The 16,120-nt window shown below is 46.6% G+C and overlaps 1 protein-coding gene across 2 annotated transcripts in view; it reads right to left on the reverse strand.

Annotated features, from left to right (window-relative positions):
* Iqck (IQ motif containing K) overlaps positions 1-16,120 on the reverse strand; it is an 84,749-nt gene that overhangs the window by 58,356 nt on the left and 10,273 nt on the right. The gene's annotated exons all lie outside the window — the stretch shown is intronic.

Below are 16,120 nucleotides of genomic sequence, written 5' to 3' on the forward strand. Positions count from 1 at the left end.
GTGGCCACAGGTTTGCACTGGGGTAGCATTGGTGTCTTCCCCTTCCATGTCTCAGAAACTGTTGTGGCTGATGCAGAGAGCAGACTTGGTTGGCCTTTGGCTTGTGTGGATTTTATGACTAGGAAGATGGTTAAAGGCCCAAGCCTTCTAAAATCTTTTAAAGTTGTCACCCTGCTTAAACCAGTAGGGCACCAGCCTACAAAAGCCAGAGTACTCAGAGTAAACAACCAGGGAATACTGGGAGATCTCAAATGTCTTTAACCAGTCTGTGTAGAAATTTGCAGGCAACCCAGCAGGAGGTGTGACAATCTATCCAGGGGACTCTGAGAGATACCACTACAGCCTGGCCCAGCTCCAATCCATCTCTCCTGCCTGCCTCCATCACACATGACTAACAAGGCCTACTGATTCAGGATGGAAGACACAGCCACTTCGGATCCACTGAAGCTGAGACTTTTACATTGTCCTGACCCTTTTCCCTCTTGTCAGTCATTCATTTGTGTTCTCTTCCACCTGCTGGTAAGGGTAAATGATATGATTTGATGGCACATGGATCTCATTCAGTCTGCTGTTCTCTATAGTGTGATGACTTGTGAGCACCTACCTGGTGGCCTTTGCATGTTTTCTTTAATGCTATTTTTCAGTTAGATGCATGTTGGTAAGTAGCAAAAAGGTGCCAAGTTTAGATTCTTGGCACAATGCTAGTGGTTAAATAGCCCAAGGAACTCTAAAGTACTAATCAGTTGTTGTTTGAAGACTCCTAACACATCTACTGAGTTTTGTCATTGCAGAACTCTGGCAAGTATTTGTTGGTCAATTCTCAACAAGTTACAGGTAAGCTCTACTACTATTGTTCTGTTGCTTTAATTGGAAATAAAAAGGACTTTTATGGCTAAGACGCCTTTGATTTCAGTTCAAAGCCGGCCTGGGCAGAAAAAAAAAATCCCTCTAAAACTCCATCTCCCAACTAACCAGCAAAGAGCCAGACTGAAAGCTTGGCTCAAGAGACTCATATAGTAACCACCCAAATGCTGGAAGCAGCACCGTGGCTCAAGTGGTAGAGTGCTAGCCTCGAGCATAAGTGCTCAGGGACAGTGCCCAGGCCTTGAGTTCAAACCCCATGAATGCCAACTGGGACAAGGTATCCAAGCAACGATGTCAATCCTGACAACGAGGAACCATGGATAGGAGTAAGAGGAGATGAAGTCTCATCTTAAATGGAGTCAATTTAAACTTGCCCTTTCAAAATTAATCAGAGCTGGTAGATCAAGAGGAATAGTTGTTTACCCACCTGATGTCCATACCTGTCCATTTTCCATCTGCACAGAAACTTGCATTCTTGCCTTTGTTACTTGCTATTTGTATATGTGTATATATATATTAGCCTCTGACTGGTTACTTCCAACCAGTCCACTATCCCTAAACACTCCCTTCTTGCCCCCAGTCCAGTTATTTCTCCTTCCTTGTAATGGGCCACAATTGGGTTTATGTTCCAAATGGAACTTTTCTGGCTCATGGCCCGGGTGTGTTCTCCCTTGTTGTTCATGTTAACTGGTCCTGTGAACTCATTAGCCCTTTACCTGACCTTTTCAAAAGTCTTCTAACAGGATAACATCCCTCACCCAGGACAACACCTGGGAACTTGCACACTGCTCTGCCCAGCACAGATCTGGATCCTGAAGACTCCAGCCCCAATGACTCCTTGGTGTGCCCAAGCTGCAGAAGGTAGCCAGAGGAGACCATGACACCCATTGGCCTTGATAACCACTCTCATGGAAATGAGGACTTTTACCAACCAAACTGTCAAATAAATACTTCTTGGATAGTGGTACCAGGCCAAATGACGAATCAGGGACCCTTGACCACTTTGCCCCTTTACAGCAGGAAATAGCTCCAGAAGAAGCAACCTCCGCCCATACTCCCGGCCTGGTACCCCTCCCGTTATTAATAAACAACAAATGGGGGAATGTTAGCATTTCCCCAGCCTCAGGTCCTCAGCTCTTCCCACTAGCCCCCAGATCCACCCATACCTAATGAGCCACTCCTGCTCACTATTAAGACCTACTTACCCTTTATCCCGGGAGAGAAGCTGCTACCTGGATAAGGTGCGGACGCCATGTAGCTCCCTCTCCCGTGGGAGGTATGGGAGCTATGGCCCCACTAATAAACCTCCTTATGAACCTCCTGTCTGTGATTATCTCCACATGGTCCCCTGGGATGGTCGGGACATATCCTTTCAGTTAGTACTCTACCACTTTAAGCCAATATCCTTTCAGTTAGTACTCTACCACTTTAAGCCACTGCTCCACTTCCAGTAGATAAGAGTCTCACGGGGACTTTCCTATTCAGCTGGCTATGAACCATGATCTTCAGATCTCAGCTTTCTGAGTAGCTAGGATTACAGGCATGAGCCACCAGTGCCCAACAATTCTGGAGTGTGTGTGTGTGTGTGTGTGTGTGTGTGTGTGTGCGCGCGCGCGCACACACACACACAATACTGGAGCATTGAGTTATTTTTTTTGCCAGTCCTGGGGCTTGGACTCAGGGCCTGAGCACTGTCCCTGGCTTCTTTTTGCTCAAGGCTAGCACTCTGTCACTTGAGCCACAGCGACACTTCTGGCCTTTTATGTGTGTGTGTGTGGTGCTGAGGATTCGAACTTAGGGCTTCATGCATACAAGACAAGCACTCTTGCCACTTGGCCATATTCCCAGTCAAGGCATTGAGTTCTCACTTAGCTTTCTCACTGAAGACTGGAGCTCGACCACTTCAGCCACACTTCTACTTTCAGCCTTTTGCTGGTTAATGGGAGATAAGCATCTCTTGGATTTTTCTTCCCAGTCTGGCTTTGAACCATGATCCTCAGATCTCAGCCTCCCAAGTAACTAAGATTATAGGCATGAGCCACCAGTGCCCAGTTGAAAATTTTCTTTTCACTTTTTTCCCCTAGTATTTGATTATTAAAAAAAAAAATTTTAAGGGGCTGGGAATATGGCCTAGTGGCAAGAGTGCTTGCCTCCTACACATGAAGCTCTCGGTTCGATTCCCCAGCACCACATATATGGAAAACGGCCAGAAGGGGCGCTGTGGCTCAGGTGGCAGAGTGCTAGCCTTGAGCGGGAAGAAGCCAGGGACAGTGCTCAGGCCCTGAGTCCAAGGCCCAGGACTGGCCAAAAAAAAATAAATTTTTTTATAGATACATTGAAGTCCTTTTTTAAATTTTATTTATTTTGGCCAGTCCTGGGGCTTGGACTCAAGGCCTGAACACTGAACACTGTCCCTGGTTGTTTGTTTTTTTTTCTCAAGGCTAGCACTCTGTCACTTGAGCCACAGCGCCACTTCTGGCCATTTTCTGTATATGTGGTGCTGGGGAATTGAACCCAGGGCCTCATGTATACAAGGCAAGCACTCTTGCCACTAGGCCATATTCCCAGCCCCCCAAATTTTTAAATAATTCTCCTTTTTACTTGGAAATTGCCAACTCAACTTGGTAATTAATCTTAGATATGGTGGCTATGAAAGTGACACCAAGAGGAAAGGACTACTTCAGGTTATTTTTGTTCGTTTTACAGAAAATATAGTGATGTCTGAGTTGCTGGGCATTATTTGTAGTATTTTACCTCAGAGCTGATAGTCTTTCATGAAAAATTGTACTGCGGGTGCGGGTAACAGAAAAAAACCACTAGATCAAGTAACAGAGTCGTTTCATTCTGCGTTGCCAGAGGAGGGTTCCCCTCAAAAAGGCATAAGAAAATACTTACCCAACAATGCAAATATGTAACTAGCATGGACTGACATATAATAACTTACACAATCCAGTGATTGTAGGATGGCAGGGCCTCTCCAGCGGTACAAAGAGTCATTGTTCCCTGAGCGTATCTGCCTTGCCACTGAACCGCAAGGATTTCTTCTCTGAAAGAATGTAGCCTGACTTACTCTATTACACAGCCTTTAAAGAGAGTCCAATGGATTGAAGGTTGTGCGGGCACATTTAATGACTTTTGATGCAAAAAAATCAAATAGAAGCAATGGTGTTTTGCTTCTGTTCTGGGCAAGCGTGGACGTGCGTTGCATACCCAGACATGCGTGACACTGGGGACATTGTGCAGCTGTTGTTTGGTTTCAGCATTATCTGCTGGGGAGCTGAAAGAGCGCAGGGAAAGCAAATGAAAAGTCGCGCTGAGTGACGAGATAAGAGAGGAAGTAATAGGGAGAAAAATTGGAAAGATGAATAAAGTGTGGGTACCGGGTTCATGTAATGTGGATGCACAAGCTGAATACTAGATTGCTTTTAAATGGAGTAATGTGTAGGTTTTGGGGGAGTAGAGGTAACAGGGCAACCTCAAACAAGGTTAAAGATCATTGTGAGGAGACTGGGGGCAGAGCTCAAGGGGTGGAGCTCCTGCCTAGCAAATGCATAGCCCAGAGTTTAAATTCTAGTACCCCCCACAAAAAAGCAGTGTGGACAGGAATGTGGCTTAGCGGTAGAGTGCTTCCCTAGCATGCATGTAGCTCTGGGTTCGATTCCTCACTACTACACAAACAGAAAAGGCCAGAAGTAGCGCTGTGGCTCAGGTGACAGAATGCTAGCCTTGAACGAAAGAAGCCAGGGACAGTGTCCGGGCCCTGAGTTCAAGCCCCAGGACTGGTATACACACACACACACACACACACACACACACACACACAGCTTTGTGTGTGTGTGCGCGCAGATGCACACACACACTAGTACTGGGGCTTGAACTCAGAACCTCAAGTTCTCACTTTGCTTTTCTACTCAAAGCTGGCTTGAAATCACTTCAGGCATGCCTCTACTTCTAGCTTTGTGCTAATTAATTGAAGGTAAAAGTTCCAAGGACTTTTCTGCCCCAGCTAGCTTTGAACTAGGATCCTTAGGTCTCCACCTCCTAAGTAGCTAGGGTTATAGGCATGAGCCACTAGTGCCCAATGTGTTTTCTTTTTTAATTGAGAGTTGAAAGGACAAAAACAAACACTACACATCAAGGTCTAAGACATCAACCTGCCCCCTCCTTTTAAATGTACCCCCAAGTTCTCAGATGGATACAGGAATGGACTGATGGGTTAGTGGACAGGTACAGAACAAAGCAAATAAATCAAAATGGGTAACTATAAAAATCTACAGTAGGGGCTGGGAATGTGGCCTAGTGGTAGAGTGCTTACCTTGTATACATGAAGCCCTGGGTTCCACTCCTCAGCACCACATACATAGAAAAAGCCAGAAGTGGCGCTGTGGCTCAAGTGGTAGAGTGCTAGCCTTGAGCAAAAGAAGCCAGGGACAGTGCTCAGACCCTGAGTCCAAGGCCCAGGACTGGCAAAAAAAATAAAAATAGAAGAAAAATCGACAGTATTCACTTGGAAAATCTTTCAGTTCCCCTATGTGTTTGAAAAAAAATATATAGTAATAAAATAGATCATTCCTGGACCATTCAGGACTGAGACCCTGGCTGACCCAGGGAAATAGACTTTTTTTTGGCCAGTCCTGGGCCTTGGACTCAGGGCCTGAGCACTGTCTCTGGCTTCTTTTTGCTCAAGGCTGGCACTCTACCACTTGAGCCACAGCACCACTTCTGGCCATTTTCTATATATGTGGTGCTGGGGAATCAAACCCAAGGCTTCATGTATACAAGAAAAGCACTCTTCCCACTAGGCCATATTCCCAACCCCAGAAAGAGACTTCTGACTGAGTCTTGAGCCTGAATGTGCAGGCAGTAGCCAAAGATAGGCAGGCATTCCCACACGAATTTTAGGATCTCAAAGCCCAGGTAGAGAGAAGGATGAGAAAGATGTGGGACCTAAAATGGAGATGAGATCACAAGGCCTCTAAGAAAACATTATCATTAAGCTTTTGAAATGCCTACATGGTCCCCAGGAGGCAAGGAAAGTCTTGTGTTTTTGTATTGTTGGTTTTTTTTAAAAGTACTTCACACCAGAAGGATTAAAGATAGCTTAAGGTGAGTCAACAATTAGTTCTTAAAACCAGGGTCTGTAACTAAGTTAATGATGGCCTAGAGGTCAGAGGTCACTCAGTAAACCTCCCTCTCCTTGGCACAGAGGCTGTTCCCCATTGGTTTGCCCTGGAGTGGGATTTAATGGCCCCAAGGACCTAACCATTAGTAACACTTGTGCTGGGGTAAAAGCCATGGCTGTTCTCTGAGACATCCAGACCAAGAAATTAACCTTCAGTCCTAGCTAAAGAGGCTGAGCCATCCCCAGTAAACTGAAAGTAGCTTGACCTAGAGCTGCTTGACCTTTGCAAAAGGAAGAAATGGGGAAGACCAGGATAAAATTCCAGAGATAAGAGAAATTAAAGGTGAATTAAGGAGTTGAATGGACATGCAGTAAATACCAGTTACACCCAGAACCAAGAATTCAACAGAGAGTATTTTGCTTGCTTAAATGCTATTTATAAACACTAATGGCCAATTCTGCTTCTGTATGCCTGCTTGCTTACTTTGCCTAACTTGCCTAATTTTTGCCTTTAAAAACCCACCCCTAGGGGCTGGGAATATGGCCAAGTGGCAAGAGTGCTCGCCTCCTATACATGAAGCCCTGGATTCAATTCCCCAGCACCACATGTACAGAAAACAGCCAGGAGTGGCGCTGTGGCTCAAGTGGCAAGAGTGCTAGCCTTGAGCAAAAAGAGCCAGGGACAGTGCTCAGGCTTTGAGTTCAAGCCCCAGGACTGGCAAAAAACAAACAAACAAAAAAAACACCCCTACTGAGGCCCAGTGCTGTTCTTCACCATCCTTGTGTTGGCGAACAGATGCTGTGCACAGCTAAATAAAAGACTTCTAGTCCGATTGACTGACTGCTGGTAACTTTATTGTCGGGGGTTCGAGGCCCACCTGTGTATCTGGTATACAACATTTTCTACTTCTATTAAAAGTGTATTCATATCCTAATAAACTTCACTAATACATTTACCAAAAGTAACTAACGAAATAAAACAGATCAAAGAGAGAAAAGGCAGATATTAATACAGGCTCAAACTAGACAGTGTTTAATACTATTTCTTATGCTGGACACACATAATGGGAGGCAGGCAGGAGGACTAGAGTCTGGGAAGATAAACAACTAACATTTGAAAACAACCAAATCTAATAATCACTATAACTCTCCACCCTAAGTCAAGAGCTCCTGGCTATTAGCATGGACTTTAGGGCAGCCATGTTTGTGTCTGGTGGCATAGAGGAAAGCCCCTCCCATCCCTCCACAGGCCTCGTATCTGAACGCCCCCCAGCCCAGCTCCACCTGTCACCACTGTCACCAGGGGCAAAAGAGCAGATTGGGTGGCCTAACCATCATTTAGATCCCTAGGTCCCTTAGTAACCCAACCAACTTCCCCAGCCCCTATGGTGAACGGGGGTGGGGGGGTGGGGGGTGGAGTAATAGGGGGTGGACCTAGCTTCAGCTGGACACCTCCTCTGAGATTTTATTCTTCTCTAGAATAAAACCTGTGCTGACAATAAGCCATTTCACTGTCTATTGCTCTGTGTTCTTTTCAGTCTACCAGTAGCTAACACACTCAGGAGACTGAGGCAAGAGGATTACAAATTCCAAGCCAGCCTGGGCCATATAATGAGAGCCTGGTTCAAGGGTGTGTGTGTGTGTGTGTGTGTGTGTGTGTGTGTGTGTGTGTGTGTGTGTGTGTGTGTGTGTGTAGTTGGTCACAGGGCTTGAACTCTGGGCCTGGTTCAAGGGTGTGTGTGTGTGTGTGTGTGTGTGTGTGTGTGTGTGTGTGTGTGTGTGTGTGTGTGTGTGTAGTTGGTCACAGGGCTTGAACTCTGGGCCTGGGCTCTGTCTCTGAGCTCTTCAACTCAAGGCCAAGGGTCTACCACTTGAGCCACAGAGTCAGTTCCAGTTTTCTGGTGGTTAATTGGAGATAAAAAGTCTCACAACCTTTTCTGCCCAGGCTGGCTTTGAACCGCAATCCTCAGATCTCAGCCTCCTGAATAGCTAGGATTACAGGCATGACACACCAGTGCCCGGTGGGAAAAGTATTTTTTAAAGGCCCATCCTGGGAGTCTGTGGACTTAAGTGTGGCTGGATATGGCTCTGTGTTGACTGTATAGGTAGAGACCTTTTGCTCCTGTTAAGGAATAGAAAAATGTTTGGTCATCTTGTGGATTACAGACAGCAGACATCTATTCTTCCCAGTTCTGGAAGCTGTGGGCCCCAGAGATCATGGTGCTGGTGCATTTGGTGTCTAATGAGGGCTAGCTCCTCAACCACGGCACCTGTTCACTGCTGTCCTGTGGAACCGAGGGGAATGGGACAGATTCTCCTTTGTATGTTTGAAAAGATATTCAGTAATTTGATTAAATAAAGGAAAACAACTACAACAAATGACCATAAGCAATTTAGTAGCAACTTTTAGTACTCTGCCATCATGATCAAAGGATAGAATTGTTTCCTGGTACTACTCAGTGCTCTTTGCAGGAATGGAACTTGATGAGCTGCCAAGAGGCAAAGGGAAAGTGGGTGTGGGGAGAGCAGGTGGGAAGCGTGGTGGTCATACCACCTCTGCCCAGACTTCACGTCAAATCTGCATTTAAAGCTAAGCCCTGATTCCTTTTCCACCACTGCTTCTCTTATGCATAAAAACGGATCTCTTCCCAAATGAAGCAGGGTGCACTGGCAAGCCTGCTGGGTGATCACCTGCTATGGCCAGGCCCTGGGCTACACAACTAGAAATAATGGACTGAGTAAAAGAGGCTCACGCCTGTAATCCTAGCTACTGAGGAGGCTAAGATCTGAGGATTTCAGTTCAAAACCAGCCTAGGCAGACAAACTCATGACACTCATCTCCAGTTTAACCAGTAAAAAGCTGAAAGTAAGGGAATGGTAAGGCACCAGCCATAACAGGAAAAGCCAGGCAACAGCACATGGCCCTGAGTTCAAGCCCCAGCACCAGCATAAAAACAAAACTGAGCCCCACACAGCCCCGCCATGGTTAACTCAGAGACCCCGACTCTTGAGCTGGAGAGCAGCTTGGGGCCTCCAGACATTTCACCTCCAGCAGAGTTCCCCCATAAAGCAGTCAGATGATCCGAGTGCACCCCCACCTAGACTTAAACCAATGGTCCCCCTTACCCCTGTCCAAGGGATCCCCTGAATCCACAGTGGACACGTGATCCCTTCAGAGAGACAGGGTGTGGCAGGAGAGATGGCACTGAGACTTCTGGGAAATGACCTATGTTCTTCTTGGGAAACTTGTTCTTTCTTGCCTGGTGGATGGCACAGAAGGTAGAGGCCAAGCAGAGGCCTGTGGTATGGCTCTGGCCCTTCTCTAGGAGAGGCCAGCCTGAGGACCAGGCAGACCCTGTGAGAGGCCACTGAAGAGGCAGAGAGAAGCAGGTCCTCAGCTCCGTATCACTGCCCCTGACTCCAGCCCGTCCTGAAGCTGTCTGTACCTCAGGACCCTCTAGTTTTTGGAGCTACTAAATGCCCTTCATTAGTGCAGCTACTTTTCTGCTCCTGATAGCATAGAAGCCTGGCACAGCATTTCTCTAGCCTTCTTTTAGTAACTGCACCCTCAACTCTTCTTGGGGAGGCACTCTTCCTCAGTTTTAAAGCTGTGTGCTTGGGGGTGGGGTGAGGCCAAGGAGCTCTTTCCCTTGCATTCCAATTTCCCCCCAGCTCCCAGGGCTTGTACCAAAGCAGGTAAGTGGCCTGAGCTGGTTCAATAAGAGCGAGAAAGCTTGAACTCAGGGCCCCGGGTGCTGTCCCTGAGCTTCTTTTGCTCAAGACTAGTGCTCTACTACTTGAGCCACAGTTCCACTTCCGGCTTTTTTGGTAGTTTATTAGAATGAAGTCTTATGGATTTTCTTGCTCAGGCTGGCTTCGAACTGCCATCCTCAGATCTCAGCCTCATGAGTAGCTAGGATGATAGGTGTGAGCCACTGGCACCTGGCTTGCCTACACTTTTGTAAAACTTCCTTTTTTTCTGGGTGCAATGGCTCACAGCTGTAATCCTAACTAATTGGGAGGAAGACACTGAGAGGAACAAGGTTCAGGCTAGTCCAGGCAGAGTTAGCAAGACCCTATCTCAACAGAAAAGGCTGGGCATGATAGTAAGTGCCTCTCATCCCAGCTGTGTGAAGAGGATCACATGGAAGCTGGCCTGGTCAAAAAACACAAGACCCTATCTGAAAAAATAACTAAAGCAAACAAAGGGGTTAGGGGTGTTCTCTAAGTACTAGAGCATCGGTTCAGTAAGAGCAAAGCCCTGAGTTCTAATTCTGGTATGCCAGGAAAGACACCCTTTTCTATGTTTGAATGGAGTCTGCCGTTACTTGCAGGACTTGCCCTCAAAGCATTAACTCCAGCAAACCCAAGAACTTCAGCTCTGCATGCTCTTGTCATGACGCAGCTGAAACAAACTCATTTCTCTCTGCACCTTTTTCTATTGCTAGCAACATAAAAAGAAGCCTGGCACCCGAAACTGATTACAGTAAGCATCGCTGGCTTTACTCCAAGTGTCAAAAGTATTTTCAGAGGCACACTGATCAGGAAGAATTTCCAAGTGGAGTTCGTGATGCAGTCATTATATCAGCCCTGGGGAATAGAGCACAGTTCCATTAAGTCCCAATTAGGCTCCCATCTCTTGTGTTTCAATGAATCTGGCCCAAAGCTGTGCCCGATGTCAAGGGATGGCTGGACACCACCATCCTGGTTGTCAATCACCCCAGCTGTCGCTGTCAATTACCTCAGGTGTCACATTTAATTTGGACAATGATATTTACATGTCTCCCACTTCCTATGTTCCAGCGGAGACAACACTGTTCGGGGTGAGCAGTAATGGTATTGTGGCCTTTTAACTAATTTTCAGTCCAGGGCAAGTGCTAAAGTTTTAGTTTAACAGTTGTACCCACATGAGCTATGATCAGGAAAGGAAACTATCATTGTGTTAGGAAAGGTCGGGAAGTTGAATATCAACAGAAATTCAGTGAGAAGGCAAAACTCTGACGAAAAGTCCTTTCTCTGAATCAAAATTATTTGCAAACCTAGCTGTACACTTATATTTCCAATAGAAAGCTTCTGGGGCTGATGTGGCAGAGCATGCCTGTAATTCCAGCTACTCAGGAATCAGAGATAGGAGGAGGTGGCTTTGAAGTCAGACCAAGCAAAAATGTTAGTGAGGCCTTATCTCAGCAAAGGAGCTGATGGTGTTGGTTTACACCTGTAATCCTAGCTTACTTGAGAGGTATAAGAAGATCTTAGCCCAAATCTACCCTAGAAAAAAAGACAGCCTGTTTTAGAACAAACTAAAAGCAAAAAAGGTTGGGGGCACAGCTTCAATGGCAGAGCTCTTGCCTAGCAAGTCTTGAAACCCTGATATCAAACCTTGGTATCAATAGAAAACAAACGAACAAAAAAAGCCTGTGGCTGAGGCTCCAAGGGTAATCTCAAAGTGGACTCATCAGTCCCTGTTTAGTCATGTCTTTTCATTTGCCTCCTCCAGCCACAAGTAAAATGACACGAGTTATTCATTCTTGCAACAGGCATGATGAGGTAGAGTCAATGATGAGAAACTTCCTCGATCAACAGAGCAAAAATAACAAAACAAACAAACAAAAACCCTGAGGCTTTTAGAAAACCGCTTTTCTGTTGAAGGGGTCTCCTTGGGGTCCCAGAGCTAGCAGGATTTGGAGGGGATTCTAGACTACCTATGTGACTCCAGGACCCTGCCCTCCACCAGGCACCTGCTTCTGAGACCTCCCAGCCCCCCTTTGCCTTATGTACCACTCTCATTTCAAGCCAGAGGAGCTTTCCTTGAGAGTTAATGCTGTCCCATGATGGCTGCATTTGGCTTAGCCGTGGCCTGGCACCGAGTGACATTGGCTTTTGGTGCATTTTCTCATTAAATTCTCATCAACTCCCTTGTGTGAAGAAATCGGTATCATAATTTCCATTTGATACAGAAAGAATGTGAGGTTGAGAAGACAAAGGTCACAATGCTAGTGAGTTTCAAGGTCATACTTCTACCAAATTGGGCAGAAATAGCTCCCAATTCTATGCATCCTGCCTCTTATATTACAGCTATGGCCACAAAGATCTGGAGGGTTCCAAGACTTCAAAACAGGGGTTAAGCTGGGTGCAGGTGGCTCACATCTGTCATCCTCGCTGCTCAGGAGGCTGAGATGTGAGGATTGAGGTTGGAAGCCAGCTGGACCATTCCTGCAGCTCAGTTGATTCTGAGAAGCGCTCAGTGCCACATTTGCTTCCGCTGAGTTTATTTCATCCTGTGATTTGCTGTTTTCTTAGCCTTAATTTTGTGCAAAAAAAAAAATGTCTTCCAAAAGCAAATGCTGACATCCTCCCCCCCCAAACAGGTCCTGTCGCACCTGTGCTTTGCAGGTTGGAAAGAGAGAGAGTTTCTCACATGTCACCAACGTTACCAGGTTAGAAATCAACCCTGCCATCTGCTGTGGAACCTTTATTACTATGAAACACTTTTTTTAGAGGAATGGAACTGAGACAAGGGGTCCCTATGTAACCCAGGCTGACCTTGAGCTTATATTCTTCTGTTACAGCCTCCTGAAAGCTGGGATTCCAGGTATGTGCTACCACACTTGCTCTCCATATTATTTTTAATGTAGGAGGTAAATTGCAAAAAGGGCCACCCATTCTCCATAACTCCCTGTCCACACTCTTTGCAACATGACAGTAAGGCTCTTCAAGAGATTTCCTTAACTTGCTTTGGCCAATATTGCCTGTTAAAGGGACAGCAAGCCAGCTGCAAAGCCCTGATGGACCCCATACAAGTCCTAGCAACCAATACAACTTCCATAGGAACCATCTGGCATTCGCCTGCTGGGGGCTGAAAGAGCAAGAACAGAGAAGATCCAATCCCACTGGGGCCAACACAGACCAGGCCCTGACCTCCAACCAACCTCTGACCTCCTGGGTAGCTGACCAAAGAAAGAAGAACCATCAGCAAGTCCAGCCCAATTGTTACCTTGAACAAATAAGAGATTGGGGGGGGGAGTGTAATCTTAAACCAAAGACTCTTGAGGAAGTTTATTACATAGGAGAATGTGCACGGTGCTGTGTATAATAACTAAAACTCAGCTTACGGCCAAATGTCAATGTTTCTCAACTTGGCAGTCAGAGAAGGCTGCTACTACAGCCACCTGGCACAGTTCCAGCTCCCCCCTCCCCCTCCCCCCAGGACAAAGCTCTAAGCCACAGAAGGAAGGGCTTGCCACAAAGCCACAGCCCTTCATTTTGTAAGCAAACCTCGGGGTCCCCATTAGGATAGGGCCTGAGGACTTTCTATTCAAACCCAGGTGGCTTGAGGAAGGATTTTTGAGATTGAGAAACCAAAGCCACTCCCAGCCAAGATCAGGGAACCAAGTGACCAATGCTCTTTTGTTAAGAAGAAAAAAGGAGCTTGCATATGGAGGTATGGTTTGTCTTATATGATATACAGTCCGGCTCTGACGGCAAATCTGATCCATAACGGGAAATGAGGCTCTGACACCTGCATGTATACACTATGTAATACTCACACAGTCACCATTCTTTGATAGTCCCCATCACACAGTGGGAACTATTTCCAGCACCAACAGTCTTCTTACTATGAGACAGGGTAGGAATGAATGTCAGCTCTGGAGCCAGAGTCCTGGGTTTGAACCTTAGCTCTCCCCTTTGAAGTCATGAGCCTCCGTCACAAATTGTGGCAGAGCTCTTATGATGTCTGAGTGAGATCACAGTGTAAAGCAATGCCTGGCATAGAGGAAGTAGCCAGAAAATGACTGTCATTTACAAGTGATGGTCCTGCCGATGGTTGGATTGAGGGCCTCCAGACACAGAGGGCAACTATTCAAGTATCTTGCTTGCCTCAGTCATCTCCTGGAGTTAAGACTGAGCCTTCAGTGGGAGAAAAATGAGAGGGGGTAACAAGGATAACAAGAAATATACTCACTACCTTACGTATGTAACTGTAGCCCCTCTGTACATCACCTTGACAATAAAATTTTTTTAAAAGGCTGGGCCTTTGCCTCAGAAGCACTTTTGGGCATCTCAGATCGATGACTTGGTCTATGCAATTAAGTCATTCCTTCTTTTTGGACTCAGTTCTTATGCTGTAAATTCCTAACATCTGACCCAGTGGCTCATCCCTATAATCCTAGCTACTCAGTAGGCTGAGATTCTGAGGTTTGAGGTTCAAAGGCAGCCTGAGGCAGGAAAGTCCTGAGACACATCTCCAATTAACCACCAGAAAACTGGAAGTGAAGCTGTGGCTCAAGTGGTAGCATGGAACAGTGCCCAGGCCCTGAGGTCAAGGCCTAGAACTTGCAACAAAACCAAAACCAACCAAGCAAAAATAATAACCCTATAAGACTATGTGAAGGAGAGGTGGGATGGAAGAAATCAAATTTGATTAAGAAATACTAAGATTTGGGTGTAAGGGTGTAGCTAAAGTGGTAGAGTCCTTGCCTAGGAAGTACAGAAAAGCCTGGAGTTCAATCCCCAATGCTGCAAAAACAAAACAAAACACAAAACACCCAAGTCAGGAAATGAAAGGAGCCAACAGCCCAGTCACACATCCATATGGCATTCAAAGACTGAGTTTCCCGCTGCCTCCTGACCGGAAGGAAGAGGGTGAAAATCTGGTGGGTTTTATGGTGCCTCTGACATTGTGAAATACTTCCAGCTCTCACCCAGTAGCTGGGCCAGCTGAGGAAACTGGCTGGGCACACTTAAGGGTCACATTGCAAGGGAATGCCCTCCACCCCCACCCCCAGATTTGAGCCTCAGTGCCTGCCCGCCTACCTGCCCTCAGAGTTGATCAGCACTCCTAAGAGCCCACGTGGCCTTCGTGGTCTTTCCTGATCAGACGTAAACTGCATATGTGCACGTGGCATCTGGTGTTGACAGGGCACCAGCTGCTGGGCTACAGATGTCAAACATGAGAAATAGCTTGGCCCAAGGCCAGAGTCATTAATCTCTAATACAAATAGAAATTTCTCGGATGCTTTAAAAGAGGTTTTGTCACTGCCTGGAGACTGGAGAGTGTTGCTAGCCTCCTCCTTACAACATTATTTATGGACAAACATTAGCTGTGCAACCTGCAAGGTGAAATCTTCATGACTGCTGCTAGCTGACTGTGTTTAAGTGATCGGGAACAGCTGGGTAAGGTACAACAAAGCTGTAGGAAGGGTTCCAGCTGCCCCACGGAGGAGAAATGAATTTTGCAGCCTCAGGTTTCCTTTTACTATTCCGTTCATTCATGTTTCAGAGAAAGAGAAAGGGCAGGCCCCAGAAAAAAGCAAAACACTTAGCCCCTCATGGCCCTCCACGCCCCTGGAAGCCTTGATCAGCACCCATGCCTGTGGTTTTCTGGAGGACAAGGACAGCTCCTGTCCCCTCTGTGCCCCAGGGACTGGGTGCCATGATCAGCACACAGAAGAGTTCCACGTACATTTGTTGAACAGAACTTTCTTTCTCTGTCTGGCGGTGGGGTTTGGAATCCAGGCCTCTGCATTCCAGGCATCCCCTCCACCATATGACCAGACCCCAGCCCTTTTAGCTTTTAGCAGTTTTGCTTCTGTTTTATAGGCCAAGGCTTTGCTTTTCTTTCCAGGGTTTGCCTCAGACCATGCTCCTCCTACAGCCTCCCACACAGTGAGGACGTGCACAGCACCACACCTGGCTTGTTTGTTCAGATGGAGGCCTAACTTTTTTGTCTGGGCTGGCCTCAAACCACAACCCTTTTGATGTCTGTCTCTCAAGTAGCTGGGATTAAAGGCTTGAGCCATGTATCCTGGATGAAAAGAATTATTTTTGAACAACTTTGCCTGTTTGCAGGTATCTGTCACATGCATGCCAACGGAGACAAAGCCATTGTGGCCATTTCATTGTTTTAGGTTCCATCCTGTGCTCAGTCAGATTAAAGACACAGCTTGCTAACAAACTTAGATCATCAGTAGGACAAGCCAAAGCAACACCATCACAGAGCTGGGACTCGTATGACAGTCTGGCTTCTCGATTTAGCTGGAGGAAAGCCAGAGAGGCAAAGCCATGGGATGATGGCAGGGGGAGGCTGAGGGCTCCCTCCTTGACCTCTCTAGCCTCAGTGCCACCCAGCCTGCC

The sequence above is a fragment of the Perognathus longimembris genome, chromosome 23, assembly GCF_023159225.1.
Source record: "Perognathus longimembris pacificus isolate PPM17 chromosome 23, ASM2315922v1, whole genome shotgun sequence".
NCBI classification, from domain to species: Eukaryota; Metazoa; Chordata; class Mammalia; order Rodentia; family Heteromyidae; genus Perognathus; species Perognathus longimembris.